Consider the following 18,477-nt stretch of genomic DNA (forward strand, 5'->3'; position numbering starts at 1 on the left):
TGGGAGTTCTGGTTAGCTGGAATTCATGGGCGAGGAAGGCTGAGAAACACCTCAAGGACCAGATAAGGGGCACTGAGCTGCTCTGAGCCAAGCCATGACAGGGGTGCTCCCAGGAGCAACCCATCTCTCAGCACCTGGGAATTTTAGCATTGCAAACCAGCTCACCCAAAAGATTTAAGGGGCACCCAAGGTCAAGCAGGAGCTGGGTAGTGGTTGGGAGGCTTTACAGCTGGACTGAAGGGCTTAACATGGTAATTGTGAACCTATGTCCCTCCGTGGCTCTAATCCCTGATCTGTTTCCTGCTCCACCTTTGCTAGGGCTGGGCATGCACCAGATTTCTTGGTTTCCAGTGGGTTATTCTGTAATTCCAGTATGTCCCTCTGCTCTGAGGTAGAGCTGGAAAGTGTCCCATAAAGAGAATGAAGGAGGAAAAATACCTGTGTGGGGTTTCACATGTTGTTCCTGCTGCCTTATGTTGCCTTATCCCACAGCACATGAGGTGAATGGGATACATCTCAACAAATATCCTGGACCTACATCTATCCATCTTGCACGAAAATCTGTACTGTACCCCAATGGTTCCTCCACCCTGTCAATCATGGGCTTGTGGACCAGCAGTCACAGATCATCAACATCCTCCCTGTCCAAATTAAACCTGTATCCCTGTATAATTTATCCCTGATAAAATTCCATTTTATCTTCCCACTTGCTGCTACAGAAATCACCAGAGTGAATGCACATGCCTTGCCTGGATTCCTTCAGATCTTTCTAGAACATGAAATCAAAATGGAAGTAAACAAAAAGTTAAATGGGAATATCCAGTGCTGAAACCTACTCATTTTTATGGGGATGAAGTACATGAGCAGGCAAGCATGAAGGCATCAGAAATTCAGACAACTAAATTTTAAATATCTGAATTTCTGTCCCCATTGGAGACCTACAGACAGAAAAAAAAAAAAAAAAAAAAAAAAAAGACCTGACCCAAAAATCTCCTCCAAATTTTCTAATTTTCTAATTTTTCTAGTAATCCTTCCCTCAGTGGGACTTTTCCACTGAAACTCAGCTCAGGGATCCAGCCTCAAGGCTGCTGCTGTGGATGCTGTCCCCACAGGCTGCAGGCCCTGTACACACAGGTGCTGACAGCTCTCCTTGAGGGCTCCTCTGCCCTGCTCAGCCCAGCAGATCTGCCAAGCAGGGACAAATTTTACTCCTGGAAGCATCCGCATCCCAGCCCAGCCCATCCCACTGTGCACACACAGCCCTCCCAGCAGCCTCGCCCCACCCTGCCCCACGCTGCAGATCCATGGGTTTGCTCCAGGAGGGGAAAGGGGCAGGATCTGTCAGAACTCAAAATGTCCCTCAGACATTTTTGGATGTTCCAGGTCCAGGTCAGAAGCATTTGAGACCCTGGCAGGCAGCTGGAAACAGCTGTGATTTTGGATTTGAACCATGGAATGATTTACCAACCTTGCAGGAAGAACAAGAAGGCACAAAAGTTTAGATATTATAGTAGAGGTAGTCGCAAAGTAAAGGGAAGAATTTTTGAGTGCTGCACAGGGGGGTTTTGGTTTTGTACATGGGGGCCAGAAGTTTTAAGATGGAGGGATCTGGGTCTGACCTGTTCTCCCTCTTTCTTCTTCCTTACCTCCATGTTCTTGGTGATGTTGGCACTCACGGATTGGTTTAGAGTAGAAAGGCACCATTTAATATAGGTAATAGGCATTGGGGAAAAACTATAAACATGTAACACCTAATGTACCATATAAAAGAGAGCAGCAGCCCTGGGTGGGGAGAGAAGAAGCAGTCGGGAGTCAGAGAGGATGTCAGGGTGTGTGTGTGCCTCTGCCTGAGCTGTGAGCAAACCACAGCAGCCAGAGAAGAAAATCTTTTAGATAACTTGCAATAAACTGCCTTGAGACTGAACAACAGAGACTGCTGAGCCTTTCTTTGGAAGCACAGGTTGGAGGAGAGACTTTTCCACCACATGGAGCCAGCCCTGACCCAGAGGTGCTCTCCGCAGGATCAGGCCCCAGGAGCCCACAGAGACATCCAAACATCTCTCTGTGCTTTGGGACCCCACAGCCAGCCTGGCCTTTTGTGCCTGCACCCAAGAGCTCAGGAATACGTGGCAAATTTGGGTGAGGAACCCATGCCCCAGCTGCAGGATACACTGATTTAAACATCTGCATGTGCCAGAGCAGCTTCTGCGGGTGCTGAACCCCGGGTCTTGTTGGGATCTAAGCACTCACACTTCAGCAGGTGCCTAAACGCTGTCTTTAACAGGGGTGCTTTGCTGAATAGGTGGAAAAGCCTTGGCTTTACACCAGCAGAGGATCTGGCCCAGAGGCTATCAGGCATATGGCTCTCACGACAATGCCGAATTAAGCTATTTAAATTGCCTATGGAATGCCACTGGGTCCACGTGCTTTTTTTTTTTTTTTTTCCCCCCTTGGTAAAAGTCCTCTTTGTTATTATTCTGATGACCAACTTGGGCTGCTTTGCTTTGTCATTTTTAGTCAGTCCACAAATTCCCTGAGCTATACAATTTATGGTTTTATCACCAGTTCCTAAGCTTTTCTACCCCGTCCTTCCTGCATCTCAAATACTTCTCCCCTTTAAATAAACCTGCTTCATTTTTTTTTCATAACTTTCCAAAGCAGATAAAAAATTCTTGAATTTCTGAAACATGCAAACTGATCACTGTGGCATTAAGAAATCTTAAGAAGACTTATTTTAAGGGGTTTTATTAGGGAAATTCCTGCTCTTTAAGATATCTGTACGGTTGTCAAAAGCAGTCACTTTTGCAGATGTTGGGGCTTTTCTTACACTAATCTCCGAGGAAAGCCTGAGCCTCAGAGATCACTTAGCAATTTTTAGATTTAAGGAGATGAGAAGAAAAAGCCAGGGAGCTGGTCCCTCTTAGGGTCAAGTCTTATTTGAATTCAGCGATCTCTTCGTCTAACATGCAACAGTGTCGTTAAGATGACGGCTAATTAATGCGAGATGACTTTGAGATTGCATTGAAAAAAAGGAAAAGAAAATAAAAAGGACAAAGAAAAAGTGCAACCTAAAGAAAACCAAGCCTGCCCGCTCCCCGAGGAGAAGCAAAGCCACAAAAACTGTTTCCAGTGGGTCACCAGTATCAAATCATCAACAAAGCTAAGAGCCAGCAAAATCTCCTCCTTCCTTACCCAGATCAAGACTGGGCTGGCTGTAAAATGTTTTTTGATGTGCCTCAGTTCTCAGCTATTTCTCCCTGGGCAGGCTGCTATCTGTCCATCAATCACAGTAATGCCACCCTTCATTTTTGTCTCTCAGTGTAAAGGAATTAGGTAACCATACTTATTTAGGATCTCTATTAGTTCTGTATTTGTAATTTGTCAAGTCTTTAACACCTTTTTAAGCTTGAAGAGCACTAAGCCAGATCTGTTCTTCTCTAATCACATCAGCTTATTTCTGATTTCCAGAAATTACAAGGAACACAGGCAGGGGAAAGGCCAGGCTCTGGTGTAAACACACAGTGCAGAGCTGTCCCTGTCCCTCTCATTGCCACCAAACCCTCCCTCCTTGCTCCATCCGGAGGTACCCGATGGTTCCAGTGGGAACCACCCCAGGGAAGAGAAGGCAGCACCTTGTCCCTCTGCTCAAAAGCCATATCCAATGTACTTGATACTCAAGGCACTTGGGAATAGCTGCTCCCAACCCAATCCCTGCAAGCAGATGAGCTGCTCAGACTGTCAGATAGCTTACTAACCCCAGCCTCCTCCTCGTCTTTTTTTTTTTCCTTTTTAAAGCAACACAGATTAGAGGAAGCGTGTTTCCATGTGGTATCCATTTGCAAATTAGCCACAGTTCTCTACCATTAGTGTTATTAGGTATTTAACTCCTGCCTCTTCCTCTTCCCTTCTTACCCTATCCAATCTAGTTGTTTAAAACAGAACAGTAATACATGTGTACACACGGTAACTGTATGTATGTATGCATAACATTCAAAACCAACCCCAAAATATGCCCAAATGTATATTTCTCCCTGTCTCACAAGTCCTTTAATATCTGATTCCTGTCTGTTTTACTCTTTCCCGCCAGAGTATTTAGTGTGTGCCTGTATAAATCTGCATATATTTTGCAGATCCAGCGAAAGAACTGGGAAAATCTCCATTGGTTTAACTGAGGAGACTCACTCAGAGGAGCCAGGTCAGATGATGGGAGGAGCTCCAAAGGCAGTGAAGAGGCCATGTCTGGCACAACGTCAGAATTAGTTAATTATAAATAATGAGCACATGAATTTAATGCTGTGACATTAACATATGTATTTTTCTTTCATATGGAGCAGTGCAGGATTGGCACTTCCTAGCGTGGTGCAGCTGTGGTACCACTTGGTAGCAGAGATTTCCTAGGTCAACCCTGCTACAGCCTGGTGGAATGTGTGCACAGAGTGATACTCTTCTACGTGACCCAGTGATTTCATGGGGAGGTAAAGAGCACTCAGATGGGTGTGCTGACGTGAAGTAACACACACTTGTGAGTCTGCAGTGCACTGTTGATTGTAAGGATTTTAATTTTCTTGGGAAGTTGCTGCTTTCAGCATAGATCACAAAAGAGAAACTCTGATCTTTGAGCTATTGATATTTTCAGCCTTCCTTTAATATTTGTTCCCTTTGATGTTCCTGGTCAGATTCTCTTCTTCTCAGTTGGGAAAAGCCTGATTCAGTGCTCCTGGTTCAGAAGAAAGGCCTCTCGGGACCACCCTGGGCATTCATATCTCCAGATGTTCTGCTCAGCCACTCTGTCAGTTTGTACTATTGAGAAATGAGCACCCACATCAAAAACTGCATGCTCAGTTTGACCAGACTGTGAGAAAACTCAACTCAATGGCTTGTGGGGTACTTAGAGCCAGAAATTTGGTGTAAAAAAACAGGTCAGGTGTGAATCCATGCTTGGGATGAGAGTGTGAAAATAAGAGACTGTTAACATGACTGGTAATAATTACCAGTTACCCAGTGACAAGCCAGTGTGTAGTGTGAATTCTTCACATAACAAAAAATTCTTGATTGATCCGAGGGTTTTTTTACTCTTACATCGTTGTGATAAGCATAGTCCTAAAAGCTTGCCAAAATGGAGGACTTTGGAGTAGCCACCACTGGGAATTTGGATGCTTCCATGATAAACACTTAGTGATCACACCACACCATCTTTATTGCTGCTTCTGGATCTGACTTCACTGCAACTACAATGTAGTTACACATTCCCCTTTTTTTTATGAATGCAGACACTGCTGAACCTCCTGTCTATCCTGTAGAAACCTGGTGGTCAACAGAGGATTAACAGAGGGTAAACAGATATTCAAAACTGATTGTATATGAAAGAAGGGAAAATCCTGCTTTTAGAATAAAACTCTCCTCAGTCTTAATTACCTCTCTCTGTAGGAAAATTGTCTGTAGGACAATCTCCATCATTGGTGTTGTCTGTAGGAAAATCTTCATAACACTTCCATGTTCTTCAAACTCTTTCTCCTTTGCCACTGAAGATGAGAGATGAATAAAAATAAGATGGAATTATGTAATCTATAGCTTCCTTAGAGGAGAAAATGGCACTTTGGAGGAGACATGAGGTCAGTCTTATCATGTAAGAGAAGGTTTGGAAGGCTAAAATGAGCTCAGCTCTGAATTGAGTACAACTGATGAAGCAAATGCTTTGGTCCTAAAAAGATGGTATGTTTGCAGGTAAAACCATTCTCCACACAAACTGGTGTTCCACCTGTTCAATGCAATTTCACACACTGCTCAATCTAATCCTACAGCAATAAATTAGAGAAAATATCTCCAAAATTTTATTATCAGCAAACCTTCACCTATGGTCTCCACTGAGGTTACTCACACTGCATCAATAAAGTTTGAGGTGAAATCAGTTATTTTGAGTATCTATCCCCTTGTGGGTGGCTTCAGGGACATTTCCCACTCCCACATCATCCTCATGCTTGTATAAGGGTGGATTATTGATACTGTAGAGGTCACTGGGGAACTGCAGCCAGCTGCAAACATTCCAATCTTTTTCAGTCAGGTTCTTCATAGCAAGTGCAGGATTCCTTTAGCCATTACAGAGTTTTTAAGCTAATTTAGATACCTTCTTACTTACTTCTTGGCTGTACTTGGAACACACAAGATAGATAAACTCATTTTTACACAAATGCAAACCAGGATCTCCCTGTATTCGTCTGACTCCCAGGCAGGAGGCTTTTAAGATAAATACGGATGCTCAACCACTGTTGGCAGGCATTAATTCCATACAAAGAAACTTCACTGTTGCCCTTTTCCACTCGTTTGTGCTATACCCCCAGAGAGAGAAATTCTGATTATTTTCCATGACAAATTATGTCTGGTTGTTGTTATTCTGCAGGCATCTCTTCCAAAGGCAACACAAACCCTTCACTGACCTCTATGGTCAGGCTCCAGGACAGTGGCCATCAGTAGAAGAAAACTCCACCTCTTCATGGGTCCTTTTCTTCCAGCACTGAAATCCTGGGGGAAAAAAAATCTGCCTCTATGTCCCCACAACTCTTCTGGCAAAAGTCTGCAATCAGCTTTTTAATACAGGGCAAGAACTAGTTTGAGAATTACCCTCAGAACCCCCAAACACCTTGACCACTTATAACTGCTTCGAGACTTACTTAAAATCTTTAGACTTTTAATAATAAAAACAAACAGAGTAAACAGAGTAAACAAACCACCGGAGGTGAGAGAGGTGGAGGTGTTGGAGGGTGATTTCCCTGTCACTGCACCAAGCCCGTATTGATGAAGTTAAAGCCATACAGAACACCTGATAGATATACAGAGATAAAATGAGAGAGGAGAGAGCACAATGCTGTCAGTTCATCTCTGAGCCAGGATAAATATTAACATTATCAGACTACTGTGAAAAATCCCAGAGAGGGATTACAACCAGAGATTCCTTAGAAGAAGAACGGGTGAAAAAAAGAAAAGGGAGAGATAAATGGACGCCTTTCTGAATGCTCTGAAGGCAGTATCACTTTCTCTCAACACATTGTCAAGCTCTTTCACAGAGCAAACAGGTCTTTCATTTCACAGCCTCTTCTCCCCACTCAAGGGCCATGGGTAGATCCGGGAAAGAAAGAGGATTTTGGAAACGTGTCAAGTGGCGGGAGGGGTTTTCAATTGGTGTTTGAAAAAGGACTCGGTGAAACCCGATCTCGTGTTATCACAAGCAGCACTTTCCTTTCCATCCCCTGCCCTTGCCCGCTCGGGTTTGCTTTCCCCGAGACCCGGCATCAAAGGGAAGTTCAGGAGGAGGATGCGGGGTGACAGCTTCAGGTGCGGGCAGCGCTGTAAAGGAGTGACGGAGATGCTCTCGGGCTGGGGACACGGGTGATGCACCCCAGCACCTCCAAAAGGCTTGAGCAGGAGCAGGGCAGGGCTTTGCCCAAGGACTGCTGTGTGCTGACCCAGGAGCACCTCAGCTGGAAATCCATGCTCCAGCCTAAACAGCTCCCAAAGTCTAGCCCTGGCTTTAGAGCTGTGCTTTCATCATTTCTGCAGTGAAAGCTGCTTCCCCCTCTTTGTCTGCTGCAGTTCTCCACCGTGCATGGGCTGGGAACCAAGAAATCAAATGGCTACAGTTTAAAAAAATAGCCCTTCAGATCACTGTGAGCTATTATTAACCTGGATCATGTCATGATGGGGAAGAAAAATACAGGTGAGTAGGACAGATTTTTTCATTGCTCTCACACTGCAGGATAATAGCACAGTTACACAACCAAAAATACAGAATTTTTCATCAAAGCAGCAGACAGAGACCAGTTGTCCATCCAGAAGGTTTATTAATATTTGAGCCACCTACCAACAGATCACACAACCGTGTCTGTATAAGAAACAGTTTCAGTGACGGGGTTTTCTTATCTCTGGAAAAGAAATTATTGATGAGGAAGTGATAAAGATGAAATGGACTGAAAAAAGCAAACATAAAATAGCTGTTCACCATTCCACCTTCTAGAAGAACTGGAAGGCAGCAGCTGAAACTTGCATAACTTGCAGCTGGAAAAGGAAAAATAATTTTTCACACAAAGCCTGTTTAGTCTATAGAGCTTTTCACCACTGCATATTGTGAATGATCAAAGGGAAATGGAGAAATTAATCAAGGAAAGAAATTAATTTTGGTTACATTGGAAAGTCCCTCAGCCACACATCTGGGGCTTGGGAGGCTGTTCTGGTGAAGGATCACTGTGAGTCTGTGGTGTGACATTCCTTCATCAGTGTTCACTGCTGGCCACAGATGGAGACAGGATGCTGAGATGGATCAGCCCTTGCATAGAGATTGGCTGCATTTATTGGCCTTTGAAATGGCCAGTGGAAATGCCACTGTCATTTAACACAGCACTAATAGATAACACATTCCTGTCCACCGCCCTGCCAGAGTCCAGATCCCTCAGCAATTATTTTGGGTGATACTAAAATTACCAGGTCCAAGTTTTCAGCTCAGTAGTGAAGTTAGGGGTGGTCAGCCAGAGCCCAACTCCCACATCCTCCAAATCCACAACGGGCAATGCACGCCCCACTGATAAATGAAGATCTGGGCTTCCCACGGTTGCTGTGCTTGCACTGATTGTTAATCTGAGCAAAGACCCAGGGCTGATTTTCATAAGTGCTGAGTACAGACAGCCCTGACTTAAGCCAAAAGGAGCTGTGAGCCTTCAGCATCCAAGGCAACGAGGCTGAACCGTCAAAATCTCCTCTGCTCAGAAACTCTGTGGTACTACAGAGTCAGCTTCCAGGGACCTGCTGCCTGGCTGTCCTGGGAAGCTGGGCTGGGCACGGAGCAGGTGTTGGGGATGGGGTGGGGATGCTCCAGGGACTGGCAGGGCTGTGCCACGTTCCTCTGAAAGTGGTGGCAATGCAAAGCTGGCAAATCCTGTTCCAATGAGCAGCCTGGGAAAGAGACTTAGCAAAGGAGGGCTTGTGGGGGTGTGGGGACTTGCTGTGGGACCTCACAGACTCATATCTAGGGAGCGTTGTTGTCAGGGTAACATGATGGAAGTGCTCCCCTGTGTTAGAAGGAAAATATCCCCCTTCCATTTTGTTTAGCCCTGCACTCTGTACAGCATTAACCCCACAACACAGGTTTTTCTCCCTTACCTCCAAGCCTTCCTCCCAGCAAGGAGGGCTGATGGGTGTTTTGTAAAAATCCCCTCCTTCTGTATTTACTTCCTAACCCAAATGCCAGGAGACGGTCGACAGCTGGCTTAAATCTCTTCAGCTCAGGAGATCAGTCCTGAACCCCCCCACCCCCCCGCTGCCTTTTCTAATAAAAATTAATTTATTATGATCCAGAGAGTTGAAATTAATCTGCCTCCGGAGAGGCTGTGTCTGGCAAGGCCCAGTGAGGAGGAGGCAGAGGGCTCTGGAGGGCACATTAACAGTATTGTTGTGCTTAATGTTGTGTAGCAGCAACATCTGCTAATTTAATGCACGAGCAGCCAGCTGCCTCCGACAGCTCCTAACAAGCAGTGGGCAGTGGGAGAGGGGAGGCAAGGGGAGCTTAGCAGGAGGGTAAAGGCATGAGGGGCTGGGCTGCTCTCCAAGCCCCCCTCTCCAGATCCTGTGTAGTGGCAGCAGTAGCTGATCAAATCCTCAGGGACCACCCCGGCATGTTTCTGCAGCTGGGATCTAGGTGACATCCAAGCCCTGCAAAGGCAGTAGTGAAGGGGTCACTGGTGGCTGGAAAGCCCAGCTTCACCCTTCATTTGTTGGGACAAACAGAGCAAGGAGCGAAACAAGTTTTCTGCTTAATCCAGACATGCCCAGAGCAAATGGAGTGAGGGATGGACACCAAGCCAAAACAACATGGAGATGGTGTAAGGAAAATCACATCTGTACCCAAGTGGTTCATCTGAGCAGAAGGCTCTTGTGAGCCACTTTTGCAAAAGTTCTTCTTCTTCTTCTGCCAAATGGAAGAAGCTTAAAAAGGAAAAAAAATAATCCCAACCCTCAGACGACAGGAAAGGATTCCCACTTAGGGGATCATAATCAATGTAAAGCTGTTCAGTAGCGTCATGGAAGCGATGTCGTCATACGGGATTTGTGTGGCTGGCAGGTCTCTGAGCTGGGCACAGTGCATCTGCTTAAACAAACAGATATGGAAATTCCCTGGGTACTCATGGGCTCTGCTCAGCACAAGACCTCAGAGGGTCACACTGGTCTCAGACTGGCAGATGGCTCAGAGGTTTGGGCAGGACCCAGGACTGAAGCAAGGAGAGCCCCAAGCTGCACATTTCAACATGCTGGCCCCGAAATGAGTAGGGAGGAGTTTTTCACCCATTATGGCAGTGGGAGAAGGATGCAAATTTCAATTTCAGACTTTGCTGGGGGAGAAGAAAAGGCAGAGGGGAGAATTTGAATCCTCCTGTACCAAGAATTGCTCTTAGGGTAAATCCATGTATCACAGCCAGTGCTACCTGTGTCCATTTTACATCTCCATCATCAAGGAAAGGCCCAAGGCCTGACTGCATCCCTCCCATCACCACAGAATCCAGCACACACAGGGGAGTATTGGCCATTGGGGAAGAAGCCAAGGATGGGCAACAACTCTGACTTCCACTGGGAAACACAGAAATCCATAGGGGTTTGAAAACCAGGAGTGAACAAGCCATGGCATGTTCCCTGGTACATGTGCTGTCACAGCAGAGACCTGGACAGGCACTGACCCTCAAAAGAGGAGGAGATAATTCACAGCTGCTTGCTGTGTCGTGGAAGAAGGATCAGGATTCATGTCCAGTGCCTGACATAGGAAACAGCCAGTGGTAGCTCCATGGGAAGAGTGGCTGTGAGACCCCAAACACTCAGACTGCTCATACCCATATGGTGAATCCCTATAGGAGTATGAGGTTCCTGGTCCTAAACTTCTGGGACACCCCCATGTCCCTTGGGCAGAACAAATTTGGGGCCATGACAGATCCTGCCTCCAGGCAAGCCAAGGGCAACACAAACAGAATGGGAAGAGATACTGCATTGGGATAAAAGAATATGGTAAACCTCTTAGGGAAGGCAATGAAATGATTTTTTCTCAAATAACCAACATAAGGATTTGAAAATGAACATCTCTTAGTATTAATTTAATTAAAGCAGCATGCTGCTGTTACTTATAAAGCTAGAAGAATCAGTCTGTTTAATGGGTTCTCAGCTAATCAAAAATTAATTAAGCGTTTAGTGGGGATTCCAAATCCCTGAATTGGATTTAAAGAAGCCTGTTTCCATGTCTTTTTCAAGTGTTGCTTGTTTTACTATAACAGGAGAAGTGTTTGATTGTGCAGACCTCCCATTATCCCTGGCTTGCAGGTGATCAGCCTTGAAATTCATTCTTGTTAGTTGATAGCTGCTCTGTTCCTGAAATGACTGTGACAGAGCATCACTAAGTCTCTGCCAGCCCTAAAAGAGGGCTCAGAGCTTTCCTTTGAGCACTGTGCCATGCATCTCCTCACCAGCTCACAGGTGATAAAGAATGAACAGCAGAGCAGGGCTGAGAATGGGGAAACCTGCCCCTTATTTCTGAGGTTTCTTGGTTGTGTGGTGGGGAGTTGGCAGTGCACTAAATGGGCTCTCTTCCTCCACAGCTCTGCTTGCAGATGTCCTACTGCCTTTGCCCTCAGTAAATATTGCCTATTGCACCCCTCTCCCCTCTCTCAACCCCTTTTTTAGCACTTTACGAGGCAACATCCAGCACTGAGTGATGGAGGCCATTCACCCACAGGCAGCAGCCACCATGGCCCAGTCCTGAGCTGGATGAAAACAGCTCCACAGCAACGTGTTTCAGGAATTCCCTTTACCCACACCCATTTCTCCTGCCCCTTTCTTCCCCACCGTGTTGTGCATTCTGTCTCGATGCAGAAAACAACCCCAGGGAGCAGATACGGCTGGAAAACACCCTGTCTGTTGAAAGAAATGAAAATAAAACACATTTTAACTGCTAACAGTTCTGGAGTCCCTTTGCAGTGAGAACAGCAAGGTGGGCAGCCAGGCCCTGGGAGGGAGATGTGGTGCTGCTGGAGTGCCTGCAATCACTGCTCATCAAACTGCTCCCTGCAATGGCCCAAGCCTGCAGCTGGAGACAGCTCCATTTGCCTTTCATCTCTGGAGATTCCTTTTCTAGCTATTCAGCATGCTGACAATGTAAATAATACCAATAATATTTTTTTAAAAGAGGAAAAAAAAGCATCAAGTGTCAGGCAGGATGCAGAATTTTTCTGCCTCTTTTTTAGGACTGGGGGGTAAGGGGTGGAAACTTAGTAATGCTCTACCTGAACCCCTTAAAGCACAACATCTTTGAAGTAGCAAACTGGCAAATACACTCAATCAATTATAAATGAAATAATCTTCTTAAAATATTAGAGATTTGGGTGCTAAGCAATACTGGAAGATTACGGAGAGAAAATCAGTTTTAGAGCTTCCTAAAGTGACAGAAAGAGAATAATCGGAAGAAATGGTGAGAAGTTTAAAACGATTATGTAGATTTGTGTCAGTGAAAATGTCCCAGCAATCCTTAGCCGATCTCTCGTACGCTGGAAATAGATTACGTTCAATCCTTTCTTAAAGGGGTAGGTTTCTTTCAAGTGTGGGGGTGGTTTAATTTCTTTTTTTTTTTTTTTTTTTTTTTTACTTTTCTAAGCACCTTTGTGTTATTTTTAACCTTCAGATGAGGCTGGGCCCAAGGGCAGGTCTGTGTTTCTTTGCAGTACTGGAGGTGTATGCACCAGAGCAGCAATTGGGGTGCACTGGTGGCTATGGGGGCCCTGTCCTCACCTTCCAGCTTTACACCCCAACTGGAAAGAGACATCAAGCCTCAGATATCCACAAGAGCAGGGCACTCAGTCCTCACTCTGCTTGAACCAGGCAGATACAGAGAGTTTTCATCAAAGCCAATTGGTTTTTCCCATTGGAAAACCATCCTTTCAGGGAAAAAAATGTCTTGGAAACTCTGAGGTGCCCAAGTTTTTCAGCAAAATCCCCTCCAAACTTTCCTGTGGCACGAGCAGCTCCAAAAGGAGAGAGAGGCAACCTAGGAAGGGAACAGGAGCACAAAGGGGCAGTTTCACCCTGGTTTTGGTACAAACAGGTTATGGAGAGCCTGCACTGCATTTTCTTTTGTTGCTGTTGGGATTAAGATCCCACCTGACCCTTGACCAGCTCTACATTTCACATTTTCAGCCTCAGTGCAGATTGTTGGGGTAAGCCAGAGCCTACCTTTCACACAGACATACACTTTTCACACAACCTGCAGGCAGATCCCCAGCAGAAAGGACTACACGACTGGAAAAGAGCTTTTCCACACAACCACCCCTTTGGTTTCCTGCGATTGCTTGAGTTGGAGATACAAACCATGGAGACTTGGGGCCCTCAGGGAGGTGCTGGCACACCTGTGGGGAGGAGGCTCCCAGAGTCAAGAGAGGAGGGCAGGAGTCCATCAATCCTCCAGGATTTCAGTGCTGGTGTTTGCAGTCAGAAGCAACAGAATAATTCCGAGGGAGAAACTAAAATAGGAGAAAAAGGCACATCAGCGTCAGGACTGCTTTTAAAGATGGTGCAATTAAACTGAGGGGTTGGTGAGAGCTGTTGTTAATTGATAGCAAAGGAGAGGAAGCTGTCTCCAGGGAGAAGCTGATAATGTAGGTAATCTTCAGAGAGGATTTGCCTAAAGAGGTTTGGGAATGGAAATTCCTGGAGTCAAGTCGGGGTGGAAGAGGAAGATGAAATCTGGTTTGTCAACAGCCATCAAGGAGGTGTGGACCCACCAAAAATCAGCCAGGCTCTCTAAGATAACACTGGTGCCTTCACTTGGGAACCACAAATCAGTTCATGTTCAGAGTCATGGATGTTTTCAGTAGAGAAAAAAAGCTTCTTTAAATTTTAACTCAGATAATTTCAATAGAAAAAAAAAATCATCTTTTTGACAATGCACATTTATTCCATTAAAACAATAAATATATTTTTTCTCTTGTTTGGGTCTCTCCCCACCATCATTTGCTTATTGGTTTCCCTACTTTTTTTGCTCTTGCTTCTTCTTTTCCTGAGGGCCAAAGTGGAAAAAAAGAAAACAAAGATTGGCAGAAAAGGATTTCCAGATGAAAACCTTTCTTAAAGATTACTGCAGAATGTCAAAATGAAAAACTTCCCTAAAAACACTTAAAAAAAAAAAAAAAAGAGTACAAAACATGGGATTTCTTAAAGGTCCTAGTTTTCAGCATCTCTGAGTACTGGAAGTGTTTTTCTTTGTGTTTGGAGGAATTTGGGGGTGTTTCCAAGTTATGGCCACTGTCTGTGCTGCTCACCTCCCATACACCCATGGCTGCTTTGGCCTCATCATCTCCAGCAGCTTCCCAGAACACCTTCACCTAATCCCAGCCCTCCCTGGGGATTCAGGCAGTCAGAATGAGCAGTCCTTACCTGTCGCTGATGGAGAGGGTAGGCAGAATTAGCTAATGTTTGTAAAACTCTTAGCAGATGACAGTGCTGTTGTGTGGTGCTACACCCATATTATGGCTGGATGCAGCTTGATAGTCAGGCATGGAATCAATTTTTGAATAATGGATATTAAAAACGTCAACTATGACACCCAGGCATAATGCCTGCCGTACGCTGAGTGCCTGTATATTGTTTCACACACTTAATATACAGTGGAGGCACTGTAATTACTCCCTGCTAATCCCCACACTTCCTAATCTGCCCATCCTCATGAAACCTGGCTGCCTCTTCCCACCTCTGCACGAAGATTTCAGAGCACAAGCTGCACCTAGCTGTCACTGCTCTAAGACACCTCTCTCCATCTCTCTTTTTTTTTCCCTTAAAATATTGTGAGTTGCCAAGCAAAGATTTGCTATTGCACTTATCCAGATCCCTCGACCTGCTCTCACAGGCTGCAATCATTACCAGCAGTCACTTAGCATCAGTGGCATGGAACAAGTTGTTTACCCAGGGAAGGCAAAGGCCCTCAGAGAAATACTGTCAGGAATTATGCACAAGGGAAATAAGTTTATGTGCAGCATAAACTGGGGGAAATGTGGGCACACTTAGAATTAACCATCTGAAAATTGAACACAAGATGGAAACAAATCTAGGCAAGTTGTCTTTGTTTAGAGTTCCTTGGGCTTGTGTTGCCACTCTTCTCTGTCAGGTTAGGGAGATTCACCCTGTTTCTGCCATTCACCAATTCACATGAGGGGTAGCTGTGGTTGAGGCAGGGATACTGAGTAGCTGGAAAGTGATGATGAATATCTGCAGACTGGGAAAGAGGAACCTTTTCACAAACAGAAATCCCTTGAACCAGTCATTCCAGTTGGAGCAGAAGGGCTTGAAGCAATCAAACCAAGCTTCATGTACAGCTTGATAGGATAAGAAAAATTTAGATGGGTATGGATTGTCCAGCTTCCAGTTCAGCCTCCTGCCATAAACAGGGACCACTGTGAGGTGAAACCCAACTTCAGCATTATATCATGTTGCTCAGAGCCCTGTCCAGCTGAGTTTTGAGTGTCCCCAAGGATGGAGAACCCTCAGCCACTCTGGACTCTTTTACAGGGTTAACAACAGACTGCACGACATGGATGGCAGGGGTGGTGGGAAGGGGAGAAAGACCAAAATATCAGTACTCATCTGCTTCTGTCCAGCTTACCTGACACACCCCACATGCACATTCTGCTGCAGGAATACCATCCCTTTGGAAAAGTCTCAGTCTGTCCTCCCAGTCTGTCTCAGTGCCTGCAGGCAGCAGCACAGGCTGCAGAGGGACTGCTATTAGAGAATATAGCTTTAATTATTAGATCTAGGCTCAGTTTGCTCACAGAAGAAGGAAATTACCTGCACTTGAGCTGAGCAGGAAAAGCCTATTTTCTGCTCCTATTGCACATTTCATCTCCCCCTCCCCCCATGAGTTTTGTGCTGTGCCAGAACCCCTGTGTGGGAAAATACTGGCTCATGGCTGGCACAGGGGCATCTCAACACCCCTGAAAATGCATCAGAAGAGGAAGAATTTTGGTGGGATGATGACTGGATTTTAACCCTTGAGCTCCATCTCTGACAGCTCCCCACTCCATGAAACTTTTAGGATTTAAATGAGGTCAGATATGCCACCATAGATCAGGCAGAGCCACACTGCTGATGACCAGAAATAAAAGAAAGGTTCCTTGAGGTAATTTGTTCACAGTCACCTTAGACATAAACCTGCTTTTCTTTAGAAATTCCTGTGTGCGTCATACACGGAAGCACTACAGAGGTGCCACCTGCATCTCAAAGCAGGTCTTACACATCACAGAGGTAAACTGAGGCATGCAGCAGCAGAGAGGGAAATGTAAGCTGGACCCATCTCCTTTTCTTTCTGGTGGAGTTGCTTGGATTTTTGTGTTATATCTCTTGGAGGTAACACTGGGCCCCAGAATGTTGGCACATGGAAGAAAGCCAATCACTGCTCAAGTGTCTCTTATTCCCCATCCATACAAATGGAGCATGGATTAGAGAGTGGGAAATCTTCCTGTTTACAAGAAAGTCACAGTTTAAAAATAAAAAAAAAACCCACATTTTCAGGGCTGCACAAAATGGGCTCCCTATTCAAGTGCTCTTCTCTCCATGTTCAGCCTCTGCCTCCTTAAGTCACTTATGGGTTTAGCCCAGAGCTGCAGCACACTAACACCACCAGGTCCTGGTGCACAGCATCTGGGGATCCAATTCGGTTTATTTTAAACACAGAGAGTGTTGGGGAAGCAAAAAATTAACAGCACCAGCGCCGTGACTCCCTGCACAGACACAGCAGGGCCGGTGCCAGCCCTGCACACAGAGCCCCCGAGCCCTGCACACAGGCTGAGACAGGCAGCACGCCAGCCTGAGACGCCTCTGAGCCCAGAACTCGATTATTGCTTAACTTTCCTGCCAGGCCTCCAGCTCCCTCTGTGCTAAATCATTCCCCATCGATCCGTTCCCATTATAAAGCTCCTGTCTCCCCCACGAGCACGCGGCTCCATAGGACTCGACTTCCAGCACAATTGAGCTCGGACCCTAAAAATCAATACTGCAGCAACCCAAGGATCAGAGGCCAATGAGGTCTTTAACAAACGTGTCTGGTGCTCTTGACTTGAGTAGGCTTCAGCCTACTTTGAGGTCCTTTCTGATCCATCATGGGTTTGTTCAAGTTGTCATAAAGCAAATTTGCAGTCATTGATCCAGGCAGAATGAAGTTGTGAATATCAGATGGGGGATGGAGCGGGGAGAATAACCCTAGAGAAAGAGTTTTAATAGCTTATAGGCAACACATGTCTGAGCCAGAGAAAAGCAAATTAGGAAAATGCAAACGAAATAAGCTTTTTGTATTTGTTTAGGGTTTTTTTTTCCCAGCCTTTCTTCCCTCTGGAGACGGAAGCTGCACTGGCTCTTAAGAAAAACAAAAGGAAACAATAAATATTATTAAGTATAATACAGGGCAAGGCTTTTTCTAATAGATGAGGGCTATGGCTACATATACTTGGGATATTAACTGTAGACCATGTTATATAACGATAACTTATAAATATATAGAAAACAACAGGCCAGATTCTTCTTTTCCATGAAACCCTGTGGTTCCTCTGAAGCCAATTCAGCTCCTGCCAGCAGACAGGACCTAGGGAAACTCATTTCAAAGCAAAATAACTAAAGAGGGAGGAAAGTGGCTTTCCATAAAGTGCGATTCTGATGACAAATGACCCAACCACCTGCAAAATGTATTAACGAGGCTTCTCGATGCAACAAATTGCACAAAAGCCAATTGAATTTAATATAAGGGTCATTCATCTCCACGGGTTTTTGTTACTTTTAATTCAGCTCCAAATCTTTCCAAAACTCATTAAATTAAACATAATCAAAATTCACCTATCTGTACCTTTTCCTTTATTTCTGAATCAGAACCCTACATCTCAACGCTCCCAGCTTGGCTCAGCTCTGCTTTCAGAGCTGCCACCCACCCTCTGCAAGGATAAAACTATTTCAAGTTTTGAAGATCATTGAGAAATGGGGATCCAGGTTGGAATTCTTGTGCAGGAAGTGTCCAGTTCACCTTCACATTACCTAAAACATTTGTGTGTTCAGAGCAAATATGAGATGTTCACTGAGATTTTAATGGCAGTTCTGGAAAAGGAGAAGTAGTTGGCAAATGAGGAACCTTCCTAAGCTCTTCTCCCACAGCCCCTGGGAAGAGGAACAGTCCCTGCTATCTCCTCACAGTCTTTCCCTGACACTTTCAGACAGGCCCCAGTTTTACTCCCCTGAGCTGTAATGGTTTGCTGCCTGCTGTGCCAACCTGCTGGACTCCTGGCACCCATCACTCCCACAAGGTGATGCAGCAGCAGAGCTTCAGCAGGAAATGCCCTGGGTCACCTTCCTCTCACTGTCAGTAGGTCACTCTCCCCTCCCTCTGAACAGCTCAGGGGTTGGGCAGCCTCCTCCAGACAGGGCAGA

This window comes from Lonchura striata, chromosome 9, assembly GCF_046129695.1.
Source record: "Lonchura striata isolate bLonStr1 chromosome 9, bLonStr1.mat, whole genome shotgun sequence".
NCBI lineage: Eukaryota > Metazoa > Chordata > Aves > Passeriformes > Estrildidae > Lonchura > Lonchura striata.